Source organism: Argopecten irradians, chromosome 11 (genome assembly GCF_041381155.1).
Source record: "Argopecten irradians isolate NY chromosome 11, Ai_NY, whole genome shotgun sequence".
In the NCBI taxonomy this organism is placed as follows: domain Eukaryota; kingdom Metazoa; phylum Mollusca; class Bivalvia; order Pectinida; family Pectinidae; genus Argopecten; species Argopecten irradians.
In genome coordinates this window covers 14,435,717-14,459,639 of record NC_091144.1, presented here as the reverse complement: position 1 = coordinate 14,459,639, position 23,923 = coordinate 14,435,717, and the positions used below count along the sequence as shown (strand labels likewise).

At 32.4% G+C, this 23,923-nt stretch overlaps 1 pseudogene; it reads left to right on the top strand.

The window, feature by feature from the left end:
- Window positions 1-602: 602 nt before the first annotated feature.
- LOC138334813 (T-cell leukemia homeobox protein 3-like) lies at window positions 603-22,131 on the top strand (annotated as a pseudogene).
- Window positions 22,132-23,923: the final 1,792 nt, after the last annotated feature.

The following is a 23,923-nucleotide window of genomic DNA, read 5'->3' as shown; positions in this document are numbered from 1 at the left end:
CAGAGTATGTAAACTACTTGAATAATTCAAATTACTGGTATAGTTTGTCAAAACAACCAATTTACGAGACTGTTGTTTAATATAACTACCGAACTAATTGATAAATTATTATATTTTATATATATCATTAAATTTTATTACCATTAACATGTTGTATGAAACTTTTAAATAGAAAAAGCATGTTCGTTGTATTTCTAACTGATACTTGCATGTATACATTTTGAATCTAATTGATTTTAATTTCTTCGCATACATTTCGCCAAATAAAAATACATTTTACACAAGTGTTGCACAAACACGTAAATCTGCAAAATGTAGCTAATATAAGAGCAGACAAAATAGATTAATAACCTCATTAAAGGCAACATAAACAACAAAACATTGCAATTTTCCACTAAAGTGCCTTTGCTATGTCTAGCGAAACCATTTGTGGTTTGTGTGTACGCGCGTCAAATTACCAAGTAAACAGAAGAAAAAACGCGATGGCGTCGGGGCGGGGAACTATTTAATATAAGACCCACCTCCATTTGTCAAGAAAGCAAGCACTTGGCTCATGTGAAGATATATCGCTTATACTTGTCACTGCTAGGCATCACCGCAGGGAAAGGAGAACCACACCTGCCGAGCAATGATGGTACAGAGCCGGTATTAGTATTTACGGGCGGCTGCTTACCCAAATGTACACTGTTTGCCAAAGTGTCGATCTCCTCTCACTCGTTTAAAATCGATCGAACATCACGGTTCCTCTTATCAGCAGTAGCCCATGGAAATAGAATGGACAGCAAGAACAAGTGTCAAGATAGAGGGGATACAGTGTCTCATTCAATTCCATGTAAAGACGGCAAAGAACTTATGGAGGAATCAGATGATAGATCACAATCGCCAATCATAATAACACACCGTCAGGACCAACAACAACAACAACAACAAAAAAGTTGTGGGAAACAGCATGTTTATAGTTCAGGAACAACAAAAGTACGCCCAAGTCTTTCATTTGGGATCAGCAGAATATTGGACAATGATACAAACTCTGACTCGGACTTTCAGTCAGGTAGCGAGGATAATGGAACTTGTGATAGTCGTACAAGGCGCGAAAACGTCACGCCGGACAAACATTGTATAACGGTGAAGTCATCAACAGATGATGATGACAAACCTTTCATTCAGGTTCCTAAACTTACTCCTGAATTATTTGCTTCTGTTTCAAACGGTTACCATGGATTCCACGTGCCTCTGACAGTACCTATACACCGACCACACCCCGTCTTCCCTACTATGACGTCATACACGTTACCCGGATGGCTAGACCTACGTCGGGACAGATTTGGTGGTAAGATGTAATCGACGTTGTTTTTAATTGCTATTATTTAACATTAATAGAAACTGAGAACATTTCGACACACGTTTTACGACGATGCATATGCTTTAATTGGACTATTAGTTGGACACTGTTGAAATATAATAATGAGTTAATACACAGTCAAATATCGCAGGGTCAGAAATGAAAGATATCATATATTATTTTTCTTGTACTGTGCTTGAAATAATGTAGAATATATATAAAATGATAATTGAAAATTAATCGGATCTAATCATGGGTTAAATTTAACGATATGGGAAAAATGAGTTATTGTCGGTAATAATATTATGACTGGTAGCACTGCTTAACGTTGATTACATTTGCCTTTCTATAATAAAGTTGTTTTTTTATTTTTGATAGCGTTAATACAGTTGGTAAATATATTTGTTATAATTTGTTTCGAAACGATTTCTCGATACAATACAGACATTGACATGTTCCAGATATTCTGAGTAATAAATCCTTGTTTTTATATGAGATTGGCGGAACTCTTGCAACTGACTGATTCCCGAAATAATTGTCTATAATACAGTTAAATTAAATGTTGCCCTGACCACAAATACCAAAGCTGCGCAGGAAGAGTAAACAAGATTGTTTCTGAACAACCCATATATTCATCAAACACAGAAAGAAAGTAATCAATTTTCTAATTCTCAAAAGAAAAAAAGTAATTTTATTAAACTTCAACATCTTTTTAAACAAGATATTAGATTAAACATTCGATTGCCGATATGAATTCACAGGATTCCCTCTTTACATCGTTGTATTCCATTCTAATTAAAAACTTTAAGAAATCACAATCGTAAACCTATGACCTGATTTGTAATTTAATTTAAGAATGATATTACCTGGAGAGTGAAGTTCTCGTACTCTGATCATAGCACAATTACAGTTTCATTGTAACACGCATCTCTAATTAATTGGTTTTTGGCAGCACTGAGCTATAAATTCTATCCCTAATTACTCCGAGATTTACACTGTTAATGCTGTTTCGCTATTTGACAACTATAAAACAATGTTACGGCGTGAGTATGATAGGTTGGAGAGGGGAGTCATTCGCCACGTTAACCTGGCATTGTCAGCTTTAAATAAAATTTACTGGAATGAATTATAGACTCTCGACGGAATGAGACTCGTTATACATCTTTCAATTGTATGTTGGTTTTTCTGTTAAGGTTAATCGGTAACAATCTCGATGCTACCCTGAGTATTAATGACATTACCAAACAGTCAAAACATTTAATTGTTTCCGAAAGTGACCTGCATCTGATAACGATTCGTAATTTCTCAAAAATGTATTTAATTGAACAAAACAAAGGTTTACAAATAAGGTATAATACCTTAAGAAGTGAATAACATTACTTAGATCAGTGCCTAAGTTTGCAATAAGCCATATTAAAGATATGATGGTGTGAAATTAACATGGACATTGAGATGTACCCTGATTTATCATAATTAGTTGTAATGACATTTTCAGAAATACCTTCGGACGAGTAACAGTTTGAGATTAAAAACGTTGTCTGATTTACATTTTATTAAGATTTTTTTATTAAAAAATAGTGAGGAAAAAAAACTAATGGTTATCTGAATTTAGATAGAATACATAGTCATAGAATTTATTCAGGTGAACATTAGTAATATTTGACATACACAATTTAACACTTTACGGTATCATGTAGGAAAAGTTTACAAAAAATGTTAAACAACTTAACGCGATATAATATATGAATATGTGGTATATCCGATTCATTTAATTTTGAAATATGGTTACAAGACTTAAAAAGCCTTGGTGATTAAGCAATTCATATCTCTAGTAATATTAATTTTTTCACTGCGCAAATTACCTAATGATGTTCCAAAGACGTGTACAAATCATTAAATCTATCTCAATTTTGTATATTTTTCTTTTGAGATTCGCACAATGTCAAAATTATAAAACCAATGTTTGTAGTTGAATATTCCATTTTTCTAAATTCTAAGTTTCCATTCGGGTAATTCAAGACACGACGTTCATATGCTTATGTAACGAATTAACCGTTTTACTATCTAAGGTTGTTTTTTGTCTAAATTACAATTTTTACAATATACTATGCCAATGAAACCTTTAATTAAATTCAATTAGTTATTATTAATTTGATAATAAGCTATGTGTCATTATTTTTTTGTATTGCCTACCCTTTAATCTCTTTTTTTTAAAATTTGTTTTCAAAATTGTTTATCAAGTAATTAGATGCAAAACCAATACTTCAACAAATATATGCTAAATAACGATTTTATTGTTTTATAATACAACTCAAACGTGCTCATTTTCAAATGTTTGTTGAACCATTTGTATGTTGTCTAGAAGTTCGCCGTTTTTCTAAATTGAGGCTAGATTTATTTTTCTTGGTACAAAGTATTTACTTTGGAATGACGATAATTAAAACTCCTTCGAACCGATCCCTACACACCCCTAACCCGTATTTTATATTGAAAACACACAGTGTCTCATCGTTCCACGTCAAGTAAACTGTCAGGTCATGTCGAGGGAAAAAGATGCATAGGTCCTTAATTAATGACAAAGGCTAGAAGTCATGAAATATTCACAGCAGAAGATTTATTCAAGACAATACCCAGACTCATTGAAGGGAACAGAAACAGAGTGGATTGCAGTTATACATCAGACAATGAAGATGAACCTGTGATAAGAAGTACAATACACTTAACCATACACAATAAAATGTCCTTAATGCATTGTATCTTCTTAGAGGCATTTCTTTTAGGGTCCTATAGGTACACAATAGTTAGGGCTGAAGTATCATAAATATTACAACCATCACCCTGTATACGGCATAGATTTTGATAAATTATTATTGCAAATAAAACTTGTGTTTGTACTTTTGCTGAGATTGTTGGAATGTGTCCTTGCCTATATCTTTAGTGTATATATGTCGAAGGTCGCACCTGCCGAATCGTTATTGATTTTTTTGATTTTTTTTTTTTTTTTTTTTTTGGGGGGGGGGGCAAGTAGGTTAAAATGTCCCCTTTGGGTTCCTTCCTTAGCTATAAGCTATTTCTAACATAATATGGTAAATGAAAAGCTCGAATTATCATACATGCTCATCTTCTACCTACAAATAAAGAATAAAACAGTTTTATATACCAAATATTAGGAAGCAGTTTCCCTTCAGAAAACTTTCCAGTGTTTAGAAGGTGTTGTTATCACCCTCACTTGCCAAATATATCATTACACCCTTATTATGATTAGAGCTTCATGACAATGATAACAGTACTGCATTTATATCTTATGTTATAGTAATGATTCATTCCTATTTCCTTTTCATATCCGCACATTTTCGTAAACCTTCATTCTATTATATTGCAAGCTAGGAACATTGCATTATTGTATATGCGTAATGTTCTATTGATTATGTAATGTATGTCAGTATCCATCGTAAACGGAATTACATCTCCTTCTATCATTATTTAATAGCGCAAGGAGATAGTGGGCAAACAGTCGAGTACTGTTTAAACGATGTGAAAACATCATCTTTTTTATTTTAATATAATTCAATTTATTATTACTATATAACTATTGCATAATACACTTACAGTGTCATTTTATAGTTATAAATTATATATTTGTTATGTTGTGTTATGTAATGAAGAATTATACATGCATGACTATTGCATTTTCAATGTTGAATTGGTTAACATAAATAAGGCTAAAAGCATCGTAGACTGTTACTTCTATGTACCGATGTATTGACTGACGTTATACCGGGAAACATATCGAAGACGTTTTTATGGAGGTATCCTGTATACATAATTATAGTACCATTCAAGACGTCATTTAAAGGCATCATAAAAAAAACTTAAATTATTTTATGGATGCACCAACATCAATATTTTTTCCTTTCATGTTCATCATGTTCACAGTGCAAGAAAATGCCGAGTGGGCGCCGAGGATGACAATCTGTTTGCTTATATTTACTTCATTATATATTGTTTTTTAATATAGTGTGGTGTTGTAGAACTGCATGACCTGATGTTAAGTTATTTATTTCAATGTTTTGCTTTCTCATTAAAAAAATACAATTATGGTAGCAGCTAATGATAGACATGTTGAATAATCTTTATCAAATACAAAGTACAGGTTTATCATGTATATGATAATTGGTACCATATTGTTACGCATCCATCCTTATTTCCCATATGGAAAACCTTTATGGTATTCGTAACATGTCCTGACGTATTTGAATTCAATCTTTCTTAATTGTTACTCTCAGTTAATAAAACTCTCTCTAAAGATAAAATTTATAAAACAACCCACATATTATACATATATAATAAAAAAACACCTTCTAATTTGGGGTTAGCTATAAAAATCATTATGATTTTTTTTCATGTTTATATAACATGTTATATTCATTTGAGAAACAAATGCAAAAAAAAATATTCGGACGTATTTACTTTTATTAAAAATTAATAGCAATAAATTATTTTATCTGGATTTTTTTCATGATAAATTTGTTTTCGAAACGATTTGTTAGATCAACCGTTTTGTCCCACAATTGCTTTGTTACGGCAATTATAATTTCCAATTACTATTTCTAACACTTTTAAATCTTTCCTCTTTGTACTATATATTGCATTATAATAGCATAATGGACGTATCAGGGTATTTTAATTAATTTGTTCGTGTTTTTGTTCATTTGTTTATTTGTGAATTATTATTTAGTTGCATTTTGTAATTTAATTTTGAGTGTTTATTACCCCTTTTATGTGGTAAAACATCTCTGCACATATTTTCAAGAACTGAAAGTAGATAGATCAGTGTATCATTATGCTAATATAAAAACAAAATGTTCAAATGATTTTTTAAAGTATGAATATCAAAAGATCCTACAAACCTGATTATTCTGTATGCATTAATGCTACTTTTGTTACGAGTATTTATTACAATATCGTTAACATTTTATTTTAGTATGTTTAAACTAATTTATCTTACCTTGACTTGATCAATTAAATTGAATGTAGCTCGATTGTATAAATCCATACATGTGTAAATCTTTGCATAAATTATTAACAATATCTCCTTCATCCTTACAGCCTGGCATGTTTTTTTCGTTTTAATAGTTACCTAGAAGTGATTGGCGTTATCACGTTATTAGTTAATAATCTCATTTTTGTCTTTTCTACATTTCATTTAAATAAAGTTCTGAAATAGAACGTATGCAAGACTCGTGGTTTCAAAAATGATTTGGATTTGTTTTATCAATGACAACTACATTTTAAATTATAAGTGGTATTTCCTGAGTCATATTGTTGGCATATAAATGGGGTTTATATTGATGTGCACCGCTAAAACAAGAAGTATTCTGGTTACGTACTATATCGATTTTCTTAGCACGGTAGTTAAAAGAAACAACATAATCGAAAATTATATTGTAAAAACATATTTTATATAAATCACTATATATTATTTCGTCCGTATATCAGCTGACTATTAATTTGGTCCATGATCAATTCGTTTATTAGTTTTATTAGTTTAAAAAAAACTATAACTTATAACTTACATATTCATGTGTCAGGAAAGTGTTAATGACAGAGAATAGCCGTTATAGTTTTTATATATATATAGACTCGAGCATATTTGTTTCAAGAATATGCAATAGATCTGTATTTTTACGTAATACAATCATAAAGTCTATGCAGTACAGCAACGAACGCAATTTCTACGCGATCACGTGTAGATTAAATCTTAAATTGGTGACCGTGGCTGTTAATAGGACGTTGAACTAACTAAACCAATCACAAATATTGTCACATCATTAATTCATATTAACAACAGGTATAGAATCGTCATTAGAATTGGGAGAACAGACAAGATTTGTCCTGTCCCTTCTCATCTAGTTCCGTTACATTCTGTTAAATTCCGTTCTGTTTCGTTAATATCCGTTCTGTTCCGTTAAGTTCCCTTCTGTTTCGTTAAGTTCTGTTATGTTCTATCCCGTCATCCCCCGTTTTAATATAATTATGTAGATGTTTCCTATTTACTCATAAAAAAATTCAAAAACTCAAAAAAAAATTCATATTTTTCATTTATGCATACCATAAGCATTTATCTTTTTTGTTCTCTACACAATTGCCATGTTCACAACATTTTCATTGTAGTATTTTTTAATTTATATGTATATATCATTTTTAATTATATCATAAAATTGTCCAGTATATAAGAGCAATAGTGAACGATATCTATGCATTATTAATTAAGTAAATAGGTTGTATATGTATATATATATATCAAAAAGATTTTCCAATAAAAAAAATGTAACTTACCGTATGTCTATCGGATTTCGTGTTATTCGCATAGCGGGCGTCTGATTAATAATTTCTTTTAGTGAGTCGCTCTTTCCGCGGATTTGACACATGAAAACAACTGGTGATTAACGGCATAGTCCACCAAACAGTGTCAATTTCATCAATTGATTATTTTTTATGATTGGACTATGATTAGCTGATATAAATTGAATCCTCTTTACATAGAATAACAATTGGCATCTGAAAACAATAATGACATAATGTATAACTGAACCTCGCTCATTTTTATTTACTGAAAAAAATATCCAAGGCATTTTGATATACGATTACGTATAGGAGAAGAAATTTAATTGGGTTGATAATGTTAAGAGCACTGTAGTCGTAATCGTAACTCACTGTAAAGCATTGTCACTGAGCATACGTAAGGATTATACGGGCATCATGTACAGCAAGCAATTAAATCCCCAACACAATACGTGATTTATTAGCCAGCGCTGTCTCCAATCTGTCGATTAGGCAATACGAGTACTCTAGGAGAAAAGGCTCTCATTAATTCAGAGACGAGTGCATTTAAAAAGTATCTAGCCATTTCTGGATATGACAGCCATAGATGTCTATCACTTGGCATTGGGAAGGTGCTAATACATGTTTACGAGAGCCTAGTTTTTTTGTTTCTATCGTTAAGATTGGTAAAACTTTAATTTATTTGCGGTTATGCCCGTTAAGTACGACATGGAATGTTAATTATATAACAAATCATTTTGTTACTAGTGATATCTTTCTTTTGAAATTTAGTATCACAATTCATTAATAGTTTAGTATACTGAACTGCTATAATTTAAGGTCCGCTAACGGGTTTGCCATAGCTCAACAAATACGCAATGGTGATTATTTGTATGCAGGACAGACAAAATGCAATTGGCCTTTTTAAAGATTTCTGCACAAGCAAGTGGCTAAAATACATTGTAGCAGCGGGGAATTTCATGATATTAGCAGTGTTCTTCCTTGCCTATGAACGGGACACTCGATGCGTTTGGTATGAAATTATATAAATTTATGTATTTACAGATATAGAACCGTAAATATGATAACGTTTGTATATGGCCATGTTTCTCCTTATCACTGTACAACAATAGCATTGTCTGGCCCCGTTAATAGGCCCGTTATATAGAACGAACACCTCCCCTTAACCATGCAGTTTACCATTATCGTTATGATCCCCAAATTGATCATTTATTACTCTTGGGATCATTAAACTTACCGACCAATACAAGCCAAATATGTGTTTAGAACGAGAGAGGTGAATATATTTAAGACCTTCACGGGAGAACCAAGAAGTAAGGCGTCAGGTAGAGCATCTCAACATCCTAAAACGGTTTTATTGCATTCGTTGATAAAGTAGTCATAGAATCGTTTAACACAATGGCTAAAACATTAGCTGAACTGACAGCAAGTCTTAAGATTATGGTTCTAAAAGGAAAATAGGAAGAACGAAAATACACACAGCTCTTTCTAAGCAGATGATATTTCTACTATCAATTAATTGCCAGAAATGAAATAACATAACATTTTTTGACTTTTGTGATTAGTATTATTGCATTACTAGTAATCCATGGTAAAAAAAAATGTAATTATTAATTTCACCAAATGATTGAAAGTTTTGTTTCTTAATTTCTCAGACTTCTAGCAAATGTATAGCCTCCTTTTAACATTTAGTCGATATTTGAATGTAATTTAGTACTCTGGCGACCAATTGTAGCGTTGATCGTCAACAGATCAAAGGTCAAGGTGATGGATGCCAAATCATTCCCTCTATAGAGATTTAAACACTATTCTAATCTTATTTGATATGCCGCTGTAAATATTTAATGCATCTTAAAAGACCCGGTCAAACGACGCAGTTTAGAAATGAAGATACACATTACATGCTCTTCTCCATTTCAAGGGCCAGAGGTTAAGGGTCAGCTGTCAAGAACATGGATGGAAGTTCAAGGTTAAAACTCTTATTGTCAGTCATTGTTTATTCAGTTCTACATCCATTCAAATAATCGAGGCCTATTTCGGACATCGCGACCAGACAGCTCGTACATCTAAATTTAACATTTTATTTCTTAAATAATTGATGTTTTACAATGAAAACTATTGTAGGTATTTGACAAAAGAATCAAACGAGATATTTTTGTCTTTCTGTAGTGATGCATAGAAAATAGTTATGTTTAATATTTGATTATAACCATTTATAATGATAACATGGTTTATGACAAAACATTTGTGTGACTCATGTTCTATACCACTCGTATGAAATCATAAGTCTTCAATTCGAACATTTTATAGTCGTTTAGATACTTTTACAATAACTTCATAAGTTAATTTAATTTGTATGCTTTACTATTATAAATTAAGATATTGAAATACATGTATGTGCATTTAACTCCATTTGTATACACAACTTATCAAATCAAATGTGTTTTCGTTCATCAAAAACGTTACATTAATAGGACCATGTAAATTGTTATTTTTTAATAATTTCATAATTTTGAAATTCCTACTATCAAACGATTAAAAACCTTTACTTTACATAATACTTATAATGGACCTAGAGCTTGTGATGTCTTTTATTCCTTCAGTACGGTTTTATACTTCGAAGTAAATCGAAGTATTCCAAACATCGTGAATTTGATTAAATTAACATAGTACTTATGTTGTCTTGTGCTATCTTGAAAACGACACTTTTCTTTGTTAAATGGCACACCTGGGTGTCTAGTGTTTGATAAGATGGACGCTGCACGCACAAAAATGTAGATATATTGTATAACATACCAAAAACACATATATAACAGCATTCACCATATGATTCAGAAGTTGCGAGCTAGATAAGGTTAACTGTGCCTGACTCTCTTTAAACATTTAAATTCTCGCATGCACATCTACATATAGTAGAAGGGATATTTATTTTTTCAAAGCAATTCAGAGTGAGGGCCAGATTTTGCATTAAAGTAAATTAAAGTAAAAATTAAATAAATCAAAACCCTCGTTCCTAAAATAACTCCCATTAAAATAAGTTTTTTAATGGGGGTCACGAGCATCAGTTTAAATAACGAAGTAAGAAATTGTTTGTCCCTTTAAAGTCAGATGAATGAAATAAATGTTCTACAGCACCATATTAGGTTATTGCAATATATAACAGTTTGTACAAACCATCAATACACTTTCAAAGTAATGATTAACTTCAATTTCGTTTAAAGTCAATCGAGACAATTTAACCTCTAGCTCGGTACACTTGTGTACTTATCCTGGTCATGACCTTTTATGAGTTCAAACCCATATGTTGTTTTTGTTGTTAAAGACCAGTCACGTCTTTCAATTAGAGTAAACATCGCTCAGACATCATAACTTTGTCGGGTTCAGAACCATCGCAACCATTCAACCACACTAAATTTCCGGTCGGTAGTGTGCCTTGTCTTACGCAATGAAATGAACAGTCATAATTAAATCTTAGTGGTTGCCTTCAACTTGTCCTAGTTAAAATTAAATTTCCTTTAGCGCTTGTCTATTTCATTTTGAGTCGATAATGTTTCATTTTCGTCTTTTTTCTGTTTTTATTTATGTAAGTGTTTTCTTCGGTATATAGAACTTGAACGCAGACAATAAAGTTATCTTTGCAAAAAGAGAAAGTGAATTAGATAAAAGTTAATTAATAGCGATAGACAAGAACAGTTTTATTTTAAAGAAGGTTAAATGATACCAGGAAGGAAACAATCGATAATGCCGTAAGGGGCCATAGGCTACAAACACATAACTTACGTTGACCGCGCGTGCTGTATTGCGTTCGAACTGTATTGGCTACAAATAGGATTAATTCTGTCTTCGTGAAGTGCCAAAAGTGCATGCCAACTACATTGTAAGTGCTCACTTATGCTTCCATAATATTTGGCATTTCAACGTAGTTGGTTGATTAATTGTATATTTATCACTTATTAATATTAATATTGCGTTCAGTTATTTTGCCACGAAATGTAAATCATATGATGATAACGGGTGACTCCGTTAATTGTAATGTTGGTTGATACGTTGTATATCAAACACTTTCACATTTTTTTTACAGTTCAATTAGATATAAAAGTCACATTATGTTTTTGTTTTTTTTATTGTAAAAAAATTGTCAACTGATAGAACCAATAATTGTATGATGACATCTGACAATGAGCTGTTATTCAGACACGTAGTTCCAATAACTGAGAAATCCAGAGCTAGTATGACACACTCCATATACTCCATCCATAATCATCTTACTTTTACAATACTGACATATATAGCTACAAACAATATGTTTAGTCGAGCACATTTACATTTTGTCATTTGTGAAGATTTGAACAAAACTAAACGAAGATGTATGCATTAGGTAGGTATACAGATGTTTTATGTTGAGAATGTTCGTTTATACTGTCAAAAACATAATGGGATCTAAGGTATTCTACTTAAAATGGAAAGATATTCTCAAAAACTGCATAGTTAAGCTGGAGCTAGGTGCACTGAGTTTGGTTTATAAATATACATGTATATCGATTAAATCTATAAATTTCATTAAATCATTAAATCATTAGATTCAATATATAGAATATATTCTTAGAGGAATTGCTCCATACAAGCATGGTGAACATAAAAGCGAAATCCAATCCCTATTTTGACTGATGTTGTTTTGTTTGCTTCTTAGTTTGGGTTGTTTTCATTAATTTAGTATTCATGTACACTGACTTATATCCATTAGAACTGTTACACCTTGATTGTACTAATGCCTTCCAATAAATTAGAAAACACAGCAATAAACACATAACTATCGATATTAAATACGATCGTTGCTAGACTATTGTAACATTGTAACATATTAATAAAGAAATAGCCTAAAATAATAAAAATAAGGACACGGATATCAAATTTCTTCATACCTTCAATACCAAATATAGCCTACGGCATAATATTTGTAACTCCAAAGATAATTTAATTCGACTCAAGATTTTATTGTTTCCTCAAATATAGGAAATCTCAATAACTTGAACATTTTGATTCTTAATAGGTTCACAATATAGAATACAATAATTTTGAATTTTTATAGACCTAATATAAAACGTTTTCATACTCAGATCCTTGTAATCTTGAATTATAGGTGTGATTTTATGTGGGGTAAAGAATGATTGTCTTACATTTGATACCTTTTTAGATATACCACTGCGTATCTTACTCAAAATGGGATTGAGTTATAAAATGTATCCGAATAAAACTTAATTGTCTGAAATCAAAAGGCTACAAAATGGCATATAAAATATATTAGGTTCACAGAATGTTACAGTATGGTGTAATAAATACAACCTCTGTACTTGTCATATAAATTATCAGATCTCTTTATATAAATACAAAATATCCCTGTATAAAATAGTAATGTCTGTATATAAAATTACAAGGTCCCTGTAGACTTGACGATATGCTGTGCCTAACTTATCTACATGAGGGCATTAATGTACAGAAATGGCAGGTAATTCGTTTATTTTATACCTATGAATCAATACAATACTTGTAAATAGTACATCTTGTGGAAAAATAAAAGCGGTGATTAACGGCTTAACCAAGTAAACTTAACATTTCAAAATAATTGTTACTGATTTTGACGGTATAAATCGAGTGAACATAATATACAATATAGTAACTGATCAACAAATTAAAGAACATGGCCTTTTTGTTTATTTGGCACTGAAAATATTTTCTAAAATTTTTCCTTACATATTGACAACTACCAACATTATCTTTAAGGTGAATGCAAATTGTGTCCAACATTTCACGGCTACACTACTAGTTACTGTGAACTTGGGTATTTACGCGAAGGGCAAATTTACTCTAATTATGCGGAGGTCGCTTGATCGCGAAAATATTCCCATCGCGTTATATTTTTGTGCATGAATGAATTTCGTTCTTAAAAGTCGGAAAGTGTATCTTTCGCGAAAATAACAACTCTGTGAAAATTTTCTAAATCCAAATCGTAAAATTAAGCACTTGTCAAAATATTCACGCATGCAGTTTACGCAAGAGGATTTTCACTGAGAAAATATGCTGTATCTATTGTCGAAGATATGGACAAAACCAATTATATCACCAAAGGTGGTATTGTCATTGAACACCTATAAGCAAGATAACGAGAAATCGTATTTTTAAATGTTTGCAGAGGTAGGAGTCAATAATATATTTTCATATGTTACCAGCAAAATAGGAAAAGGGGCAAACAGGCCTTATGCACGTGTACTTTGTTAAAGATACATACATACTCTACCGGTTTATTTGTTTTATATTAAACATTAAATGTTATGAAAGGAAACAAATAAAGATTGGATTTTCCTGTTTCAGGTATTTCGAATATTATAAATAACATCAACATTACTATCCTTGGATGTTAAAAGCTTGCCTTCCTGTAGCAAATGTTTATGAAGTCAAATTTTGCAAAACGTCTGCAAAAAAAAAATACCTCATGTGCATATATTATGAAGACATTAATATTGTGAGTTTACTACTAAATATGAGACACAATGAAAAAAAAAATCCATGTTCATACGTAGTTATAGAATACATCACATTTAAGGAAAGCATTGCATCATTCGCGGGACTGTTAGTACTACCTTGTCTAAACATTATACAGAGTTTAAACAGTTTCTTTGTAATTTTAGATATTAATTTTAAACCAACCGTAACAAAATAACGACTAGCAGAAACATTTCTACAGAACATAAGCGAGGTATAGGACCAGGTTATACGGGAGATGAAGCGTCTCTATCGACGGCTACATAATAACCTACTGTAAGCCCAATGTCATACTTCAAGATTCTATTTCATTATTTATGTCTGTCAATGCGGTTACCATGTACAATATAGTTTTTTAATCATATTCTTCAGTTACCCGGCGGATAGGACACCCATATCAGAACAGAACACCTCCAAAACGGAAAAAAACCTCGGACATCGTTTACACGGCTTCAAATCATGGAACTTGAAAAGCGTTTCCATCGACAAAAGTACCTCGCCTCGGCTGAAAGATCGGCATTAGCAAAGGCGCTGAAAATGACAGATGCACAGGTGAAAACGTGGTTCCAAAACCGTCGGACAAAATGGAGGTAAGATTACCATGATTAGCTTAAAATGCTGCTAGTCATCGCCGAATGCAATACACAGCATAGTTAATCACATACTACGGTACTATGTAATATAGTTCAAATAACACCCTAATAAGGATGCATTTAACACGTAAAACACTAAGCAAAATAAAACATTGTAACGGAGATTCTTCATAAAATATATATTAAAAGACGATGATTTGGCAACGAAAATCGCACGAAGAAGCAGGCTAGATTAATATCAGAGTACTATTTGGGTAGTATGAAGGGGCATAACTTAATGCACGAGAAGGATTCGGTTTGTCTGTTTAACTCCATAGATTCGATTTTACTTTGTTATTTCCTCGACATTCATTATAGTGTATAATGTGGTAGCAATCTTAAAAAGTCTTGTATCAAGATGGAACGCTGTATTGAAAATACAGCTGTATTCATTAGACCAAATTTTAATTCCAACGTAAATAATGCCTAGTGATACAGTATTCCGTATATGATGAAATATCATAACCACACCAGGTACCGATACATAAACTGCTTAATGTCTGCATTTCTATTTAATGAATTCATGTGTCTGTGGTGTAAGTCACATTCGATGTAGTTTTAATCCATCAACAGGTCAGCAACATAAATAATGGGGCGGTACATGTATTGGCCGTGCTCTGAATGTTTAAAAGCAAACAAAGAGTGTTACTTCAACGCTGGTAGCAAATCGTTATTTATGGACTATGGTAAGGGCCTCGATTATTTCAAATCTTTACTCCCTTTGGGGTATAATCCAATGTGAGGAACTGAATTCGTACATTATCTGCGGATGTCGCTGATGTCTTTACATCCCTGCTGAGACGAACGGATCCGTTTCCTTTTTACAATGTCTTCGACGGATGGGTGATGTTTAAAGACACGCGTCGGCTCATCTATATTTAAACGGGAGCGGTCTTTGTATTGTTTCACGTTAGTCAAGGACCCGGGCTCCCGCTGTGACGCCATATTGGTTCAATGTCTGACAGGGCTTAATTATCGACAGTAATTCACATTTACAAGAATTCCTATTATGTATCAATATCGTAGAGGAAATTGCTTGTTATAACATTAAACTGTTTCGATTTTCCTGAATGAAAATTATCTAACAACTCAGTAATTCGATAATTAACTCTCTTAGCTTGCCTCTTGTTGTGGCAAGGCTAATCATACACTCTATGTTAAACTGATGTCAGCAGAAAATGATCAGGGCATTGCGATTATGAAGAAAGTTTGTATTGACGTACATGCATAACGAAATAAAACCAAATATGTATTCGCTTTAAACATTGTAATTTCCCTTTATAGTTAAAATAAAACAGCTTCCTTTTCATTTCTCTGCCAAGTAGCTGGACGAGAAGTTATGTTACCAAGTAATATTTAATTACATTTCAATTAAGACATGAATAATATTCCAATTCAGGAAAAGAAACATTTTAAAATAACTACATAGTACATATACCAAATATGTCGTATTTGTGTAAGTAAACCAAAGTAATTAATTGTAAGAAATATGTGTAACGATAATAGCAGTGGACGTCAGATGTATGTTTTGCCAAACGCTGCTACTTTGATCTATTTTAAATCATATCTTTGTTATCCACGTCGCTACATACTCTATAGGTTTACCGTAACGGCGTGGATATCAAAGGTATGGCTTTAATCACATTGTTGCTGATTCAACCACTCGCACAAATTAACATCTTAATAGTGGAATAGAAGTTATAACTTTCGGGAAGTTTGACGCAGCGAGCAATTTTCAAAGTGCTTTTGATATCTAAATACCTTTGTCAAGAATTACTTAATTCAGTGAAATCTAAATAATTAAGGTTAATTAAACAAATTATCACAAACAGTATTCGTACATTCTTATTTAAACAATCGTTAGCAATGACCATCGGATAAATACTAGTATCTGATTTATCCCCTACAATATACTAATTTATAAACGAAACTCTAGTGAGAACATCCTTGTTGGGATAGAAAAATGATCATTAAACAAAACCTGAAATCGATAAATTATATATTCATTCTGAAACTTTTGGAAATGCTGATACAGCACAACAAAATTAAATGAAACATATATATGAATGCAAAGACAACTTAACAGATTTATGAATTTAAATTAATTCAGAGAATAAAAACGAAAGTTTCTTTGAAAAGTAATGATTAAAAAAATGGAATTTTATGTTATATAAACATCGACGTCATAAACTAATTAAATACGCACTTATTTAAACACGTTTTTGCACTGCAGGTTAATTGAAACGATGTTATGCAGAATGTTTGCCTTTAATAGCGTCATGAGCACATAATTCTATACACATCTATGTGTATTAAAGGCGAGATGGTATCAGCTCTGAATGTACGATATATAAGTGTGTTATCAAATGCATCTAAAGATGTTTATAACTAACAACAGTCTTACTCTGGAGACAACATTTCAATTTATCTGATGTTTAATTTGAACTTCAAATATAAAGTCGAATATGCATACATCTGAAAGGACATATGCAATAAAAGGTAATTGTATTAATTAGTTTCTTCCAACCTATATAATGAAAAGTACAAGGAGATAAATGACGTTCAGACTTATATTTCTTTAACCAATTTGAACCAATACGATATATGATGTTTCTTTTGTTTTACAGACGTCAGACAGCTGAGGAACGAGAGGCTGAACGTCAGGCGGCCAACCGCTTAATGATAAGTCTACAGGCGGAGGCAAATAAGACAATCTATGACATTCGTGACCCATTGTGCATGAGTAACTCTTCCCTACACGCGCTACAGAACCTGCAGCCGTGGGTCGATGATTCTTCACGTAGTGATCGGTGATTGATGACGTCATTTATATCATGAGGACTCCCCAAACAGAACTTCAAAAGTGACGAAAAACGAAAGACATGAACTACTTTGAAGTACAAAGTAGAACCGGATCGATTATCGATGACAATCGGGAATAGCCGTTACTTATTATATAAATATACATTTATGAAAAATCAGACATTGAATGCAAAGTAAACGACGTCAAGATTGGAAATGACGTTATATATATATATCCATATGAAGTCAATATCGACCAGTCATTCAGATGGAAATTTTTATCATTTTAACTCAGGATTTCAAAGTAACAAACAACCTCACCTTTTCATATACGTGTACTGCAGGGACTGTGCCGGATGGATAATATATCGCCTCGTGGTATCTAGAGTGGAGATCTCCTATGGATATCATCAACTCTTGTGTTTCCTAAAATCAAATGAACATTTTCATCCCTTCCTTTGTCAATATTCATGTTTTCAATTCCATTTTATTCTGTTGCTATATTTACTACAATTAAAACCAATTTTTTATAATTCTAAAATAACATTTTTTTAATTCAGCGTATCGTATGAACTGAACACAGTAGTTTGGAGTAGTTATGAAATTGTTAAGATATGAAAATACGATGTCCTCTATCATTCTATAAATACAGGATTTACCTTTCAAGTAATTATGTAAACGCACTGTTGATCTTTGAGGTTATGTCAGTGGTATATGGCAAACTTGTATATTTTAATCCAAAGCTTTTATATTTGTCGGCCACGTACTACGAACTTCTTTATCGTTTCTTGTTCTGTTTCGTTTGAAGACTATGTCATCTTGTTTTAGCGTCGAGTTTATTAAATGGTAATCTTATATTGTATATGGTGCATACTAATTCGCTTAAATGCTCACTACCTTTCCGAAACGGCTTTTAGTTTCTAAAATGGGAAAGTAAAACGAGATCGATATTTTTGTATAGTCGCAAAAGTTATTAACTTACCGTTAATACTACACGTGTCATCACATTCTAAACAATTTGATTAAAATAAATAAAATGTTAATTTTCATAACGCGGGTCGTCTTATGTTTCTCGCCGTCGTCCTAAATACCGCGCGGTAGTTGACTATCACTGCGCCAGACGGCAAAACAGCGAAATAACTCTCCACTGTTATCAAACATTACGCAGGAAATCTTGCACATGTTTGGTGTTGTAACCTCATCTTAGGCCATTGGTATATATTTTCTGACGTTATTAATGTTTTTAAGAAACCTTTATGTTTTCCTCCGGAAAGGTAGTGGGCCTTTAATGGGTAGGGCAAATATTTTTAGTAAAGCATACGTTGTATGTTATTGACATAAGTTTAGTATAAGTACAAAAAACAAACACTAAATGTAGCCTATCTCGCCCAATGGAACCCAAGTTGCTTGGACACCCAGAAATAATCGCCAGTAGACTCATATTAATTGTAATAAATCTGGTACAGATCATAGATAGATATTATAAAAAAACAGTTCCCAAGTCATGCCCATAGAGGCCTACTGGACATGTTTGAGCTACTAATAGTCAATTGTGTACAAGGCAGCAAGCAGACACTTTCTAAAGTATTGAACAGCAAATGGAAATTCATAATTATCATTTAAATTTTCTCTTTAAAATACAAACAAAAAATGTGAATACTCATGGGTTGGACCTGAATAATTACGAAATAAATACGTGCGTTTGACACGAAAACGATACCATATCATAGGTTCCAAAAGCAATGGTTGCATATAAACAGAGGTCAGGGACTAAACTGAGCCATGTTTACTTTCTGATATTGATATGTTCATTTTAAAAATTATATCAATGAACAAAACAGTAAAATTTGCTCAATTTAGAAGACAGGTAATTCAGATTAAAGGATATGGACTAAAACTGGTATGCTGTATTAATTGTTTTGTTTCGTTACAGAATTGGAGGCAAATTAGTGTGTAAATGGTATTTATATGATGATATTAAGATTTTTAGAATCCGACACGATGGACCATGTAATAAAAATATTATTTTATTTCTTATAATTTGATATTATTTTGGACCGATATTACCTGCGAATTCATGTGATTTTGATTAATATACAACATTATTTACTGACAATGAAAGTTTAATACGAGTTAAGCAAAATCGGATTAGTTCTTTAATTTTGTGCATTAATCAGGACACAACTAACTAAAACAGAAAAAGGCAGTCCAAACATAGTGAAAAATCTTAAGCATGCCATTGTTTCATTTCTTATTGATTTTTTAAAACAATATATGTTTACAGGTTTTGTCAATTACATACGTATGTGTTTAACCTATGACCTTTTGAACACCTGAGTCCTGCAAAAAAGAGGACGTCACTAACATTTTGGAAGTTTGTGTATTGTAAGCCCTATCTTTATAGTATACCACACAATTTCTGGCTCGATCGCCCTGCACTACAGGAGTGTACAGTGGGATCATCTTGATTACTCAGCATGGCCTGGCTTTAGAGCTTGACACGGAAACTCGCAAATTGTTTTAAAAATGGACTGGAAGGATGGAGCATGGTACGTTTTAGATCATGACATTTGGCAATCGGATTGACCTTCTCCATACCGGGAATGATTGTTGTGTGGAGACATATACAACAGTTTCGCAGTTTCACCCTTAATGATGACAAAGGACCGTCGAATGCGCCGACGGCCGCAGTAGTTCTAAGCAGGTCTTCAATTCTACAAAGTCGGTAAACTATAAAAAAGCTGAAATTTAGCTTCTGTTATGTGGCATGGAAAAAGTGTAAGAATTTACAGTAACACATATTTTATAAGGCGGAAACTTAAAAGACAATTTTATATTCTGCAGGATAAGATCTATCAATCATATTTTACCAATTTGTTTAGTTGGATGTAATAAAAAACACAAAAACGTCGGTACGAGATTTTGTAAATTTTGTGATGGATGTCAAATATATAAAATAAAAGTTTATAAAGAGTGAAATGATATATCGTCTGCCTTATTTGGAATGAAAAGATGTTAGTATGCTAGGTTTTTCCTATTTTTACTAGTTTTGTAGATAGCACAGTTAGCGTTGTATACAGGTGTTTCTTTCCAAACAAGAAACGCAATTACGCACCGGGACACATATCTCCTTTACAAAACCAAATATTGAACAAACAACTTTTTCGCGTGCGATTTACGTTCCCAAATTTCGCGATCTAAATAAATTCGCGAAAGTTTTTCTCCGCGAATTAATATTGACACCATTCATATTGATAGAAATTTCTATACATCTTCATAATCCGCGAATGGTTTTCTTCGCGAACTTGTTTTATATTGGAAATAGCGAAAGTTTCAGGGTTAGATTTGTCTAATGAATCCGGCATGTTCAAGAAAGCAGGTTAACTACTATTATTAATATATAATTACGGCCCTCTGTGGAGGGATACATCTAAAATTGTCTCCCTGGAAAGAATTATTTTCTCGAGGGCGAAGGGGTTATTTCCCTCATCTTCCAATTTCGGTGAAATACATGTATCTAAATTATTCAATGCCACATGAGTAAGTTTAATCCGATCTGAACAGTCAATTTTAAAATGAAAGTGAGGTATAATAATATGCCTCTCTGTGCCTATTGTGTATAGATAATTGGAGAGTTGGGGCTCTTTACATGTCTTACATTGAGACTTTTGTAATCAGTTATCTTATGTGTAAATATTTGGTATATATAAATTATTTTCGTGTAACAGTGTTAATGGTCATTCTGCTGTTGTTGTTAGTAAAATGTCAACGTACATGTAGACAGACAGCAATCAATAGGAAAATTACGGCATGTAAGGACTCAGTTAAAAATTACAATAAAATTCAAAAATGTAATAAAAAAACTTGTTAGTATTCGGAATTAGATCAAGTTTTAACATTTTTTTTTTCATTTCTCGGAGATATCTAAACATCTACCATATATGCTCATTATATTAGAGTGTGACTAGCAGAGCAAAAATAAGTACGTCATAAGAGATCTTAATGAAGTTGCTAAGATAAAAAGGACTATTTGAAATTTGTGGTTTAAATCAAATGTTATTTGATTTTCGAATGTTCACTGGCTATTTTCCTGTAAGTCATATCTGAAACGCGCTATTTTTCATGTCTGAGTTACTGGGATAATGCAATACACAGTCCTGTATAGGGTATTCTGTTTCCGTGTTTAAGTTTTAAGCATAAAAAATATGAAAATATGAAATAAGGATAATCAGAGTTATAAAATGGAGAATGGAAAGGAATGTGTGTCATGTTTTTTTTTTAAGTATGAATTTTACTAAAAGCTGTAACATCGTGGTTGTGATCAGAAAAAAACCAATTTTATTATCATATGATGATGTGATATGAACTCCCTGTTTTGTGCATTTACCTGTTGTACTTGTGTAAAGATGTTGCCATTTTTGAAATTTGAAATGTTATTAATGAATGAATTAAAGATATTTCCCTCTTTTATTACTGTGAGTTTGTTATATTATTGTTTATGTTTTGGCTTTATTTTGTGTAACGTCCTATCAACGACTAAGGTCAAATGAGTGAGGTGTAAATTGGTGTGATCAGACAAGCACGTATATTCCCCCGAACTTCATATTCCCCGGTTGCTTGGTGAAAGACAACTCTTTCTCTTACCCTGCACAGGAAAAGCTGCCATGTTTTTCATCACACCTTACGGTAAAAAGATCCTTGTAGTGTTATGTGGCGGTAACAATGCCATGACGTAGCAATAGCAATAGAAGGCGTTACGACAACAATGGAATGAATGACGTCACAACAACGGCGACGACGACAACATTCACATTAATACCTTGTTACATTTTATATACTTGTTTGCATGGCTGAAACGTCATCTTCATTCTTTTTTATGTCATGACAGTTCATACGTGCCAAAAATTACGTGACGTCATCAATACGGTTTTTCGATTGCATCATCAATTTTGACGAACATTGTATATGTATGATGATTCTAAAATGATGGTATGATGGAAATACTTGAAAACAACTTAAGTTGTGCAAAGCGAGATAAAAAATGAAACAAAAAACTCACACCGGTAAAATTGCGGATATCTCTGTCCTGGGTAAGAGAAACTAAAACTTTTCACCTCCTTTAGGGACGAGACAGGAGAATCTCATCCCAAGAAGAAAGAGTTAAGTTATCAAACACGAGGCTCTGTCAAGTGTTTTATAGCATGAGAGTCACATCCCGAGGGTTGAAATTCCTTATCATCAAATGTAAAGACGGCGAATGATTCTTCTGTTTTTCGACTGTTTTCTCTCATCCCGGACAAGTGGATATTCTGTATCGATGTGAGGTTTTGTAAGGTCAACACGGGGATTGTAAACATCTTGCTCTCGGATTGAGATGCCCGTAGTGTAGGTGAGCGTTAAGCAGTAGTAGACAAATTAGTATAGACTTTACTGTTATATGTTAAATCAGAACTTTCCTCACACGATGCTTGTGCAACACATAAAGATTTTATCTATTAAAATCGGGAGCAGATGAATTAGTACTATTTTGCAGTCGCAAAAAATACTTACTTCACACTATTACCATCATTGAAAAGAACGTCCTACTTTATGTCAATATCAAAGTAGTGTATCTATAAATAATTAATTTCATCCAAAAAAAATCCATGAAACTATGCCCTATATGAAATTATTGGAATGAGGAACAGATTGCGTAGGCAACAAAAGCAAAATGAATTATTTTAAATGGATTTTTGAGTTAATTAGACATTATATATATACACGATAAGACATCAATTATTGTCCAAATGATAAGTAATATTTAATTTATTTTTAGATAAATAACACTTTCCAAATGTGTTGGAATAAGTAATTACAATGCAGATTTGTTTTTTTCTGTCGTCGGTTTTAATTGACTTGTTCTTGTATTTTTTGTAAAGCAACTCAGAAAATACAGATAAATGGAGACGTTGGTTGATGGGATGTCCAATTTTGTTACTTTGATTCGGGATGAATTGTGCCTTTGGAATAAAGAAAATAGCATTTTAGGACGAATGGCGACCACTATGACGCACAAATAACTTGATTGGGCTTTTTTGCTCTTATGATGTTGCCAAAACGTTCTTCGATAAATCATCAGTAAAACATTGTACCTGTTGCTGTAGTTAGTAGGAACATTCTGTGAGTATCAGTCTGTACATTCGTCGATATGTTGCTCATTTTTCCTTTACAAGCTTTGGGGAAACACATCGAAGATATTACCATCGGTGTTAGTGTTGTCCTC